Consider the following 2,500-nt stretch of genomic DNA (forward strand, 5'->3'; position numbering starts at 1 on the left):
CGATTTCTTCCCTGAGCCGTTTTCATTTTCTGCCGCAACACGCTTCATCTCATGATCTCTGACCCTCTTGTCTCGTTTCCCGGCAGCTTCTAGATCTGCTTGAAGCTTTTCTGTGGCATCACATTTATTATGGCCTAAATTCTGGGTTGGACTCCAATCTGGATCGTACCTATCCCACAGTTTTGCAGCTTTCCCTGAGATAAAATGTCTACCACAGACTCATCCGTGCTCCAAAATGCTGTCCGTGAGGTCTTTTCGGCTGATGGCAGAAATCCATTTTTTTCGCCTTTCCTCACTAAGAATTCTTATTTCGTCGCCTTGATTCGTTACAACTGAAGGAATTCTTGCCATACAAACTCCTTTATCACGAACAGTTCGGGTTCCACAGCCAAAAATCGCACACAAAACCATTTTTTAGAGCTCACGCGATATGAGTTCACTGTTTACATGTGCACCAATATGGCGGCCAATTGTAAAGTGGTCACAAAAATCAGAATAAAGAAATAAAAAGCCTGCAAAAACAAGGACTGTGAAGTACACTGACTTACATTGTTTCGGACAGAGAAAACTGCTCTGAAGCGAATTGCGGATAACACGAAGAGACTGGCAAAAACTAATCAGAACTGCACTAACCATGGACCAAAATCAACTGAGACCAAACTATACTGCAAAACTATCATAGAATATGCAGAAAATAAAAATGTAGAAACTTTGAAAGGTGCTAACGATGATGAAACAGCAAAGAAACGTTAACGAAGGGGGCAAAAACTGACAGAAAGGAATGAAAACTTAATTGTGCAAATAAACCAAATGAAAGGATGAAAAGAGCTATAAACTAATTTCGCAGAAAACAAATAATAGAAAAAAATGTTACACTTGCATGTTCCACATTAATTATTGATGACTGATACTTAATACAAACACAAGAGACAGTATGGAAAAAGGAAGGACAATGTTTAATACATGTATTATACATTGCATTCTAAGTATTCCAAGCTAATCAGTTTTGGCCAATTGCAAAAAAACCTTTGTTTCGTGCAAAACACTATATTAAGAAATAACATGGGCATGAAGGTATTTCCCTTTAGGAACATGAACAGCAACAATGTCAATGTTTCAGTGCAAAAGTTTGGGTATGGACTTTTCAATAAGAATGGGCCACTTACACTAAGAGGTAACAAGACTAATGCTTCCTTTGAACAATGAGTTGGAATCTTGCTGATGCCAAAATTGACAGAGCACATAATTCTGGTCATGTAACCAGCCACGAACTTACTCATTAAGGAAATGGTGCAGGTTGAAAAACCTAATCACTTTTATTTTGTTGAAGCTATGACCCACTAATTGTTTTCTTAAGGCAAAATCATATAACTTTCATTTTCATCTAAACGGTATCACGTGACTTCTTAGTGCAAATGGCCTAGCTATTGGAGGATAATTAGCTTCCAAACAAAAAGCCCTAAAAGATTGTTTAGTTTCTGAGTTCTTATGGACAGCCTGTATCGCATGTCAAGTTAAACCTTAACTCTAAACCTTGAAGGGCTAACTTTATGGGCATGAACAAATACCTCTTCAAAGCATAAAATGTAATAACAATGGCAATTGTCAAGTTAAACCTTAACTCTAAACCTTGAAGGGGTAACTTTATGGGCATGAACAAATACCTCTTCAAAGCATAAAATGTAATAACAATGGCAATTGCCAAGTATTAGTGGCAAAATACCATGAACAATAACTATAACGTTCTACCACCAATGAGATATGCTTGAAATACTTTTTCATATGCTTAAAATGTTACAGTGGCAATTGCCAAGTATCAGTCAATAAATATGTCTCTAAAAAAGTTAGGAAACACTCCTTTCAAAACACATCACTTTAAAAGACCTTGGATTAGCTGTTAAGACTAATCACACACAGTTAAACGATTTCCTTCCAGAACTAGCAATGAATGCTTTCAGCGATAAACTGAAAGCTTCTTCGCTTTCAAAGTGATTTGGAAGAGTTAATGAAAGCAAACATGTGGAAGCAAAAATGGAAGGGGTGTTGTCAAATTTAATCTTGATTTTAGCAAGCCCAAAGGTGGGCACAGAAGTGGACTCAGTGCCAAAAAGGACAAAATTTTCCAACATTTCAACTTCTGCATTATGCAGGAACTGTTTAAGGTAATTCGCTACAATTCTGTCATTTTCACATATCTCAGCTGGAAACTCAAGCATATCAACCAGCTGAGTTGAAGTTAACCTACTCTTATTGCTTGGCACAAAAAGCTCCTCACACATCTCGGGGGCACTCTCTCATTTTGGCATGAAAGCCAAGTACAGCCAATCCCTCTCCCAGCTGATCCAAGACGATTTTGGGTTGGCTTATGACATCATGAATTATCATCCCTTGGATAACCCTCATTTTGCTGTCATTCTATGAATAGAAAATACAATTTGAAAAATGCTTTTATAGTTCTGTCACAAAGCGGTTTTTCAATAAAAGGAATCAGTTAAGATAG

The 2,500-nt window shown here is 37.3% G+C and overlaps 1 pseudogene; it reads right to left on the reverse strand.

Annotated features, from left to right (window-relative positions):
- Positions 1-1,907: 1,907 nt before the first annotated feature.
- Positions 1,908-2,403, reverse strand: LOC131794165 (uncharacterized; annotated as a pseudogene).
- Between the last annotated feature and the right edge of the window lie 97 nt (positions 2,404-2,500).

The sequence above is a fragment of the Pocillopora verrucosa genome, chromosome 3 (assembly GCF_036669915.1).
Source record: "Pocillopora verrucosa isolate sample1 chromosome 3, ASM3666991v2, whole genome shotgun sequence".
In the NCBI taxonomy this organism is placed as follows: domain Eukaryota; kingdom Metazoa; phylum Cnidaria; class Anthozoa; order Scleractinia; family Pocilloporidae; genus Pocillopora; species Pocillopora verrucosa.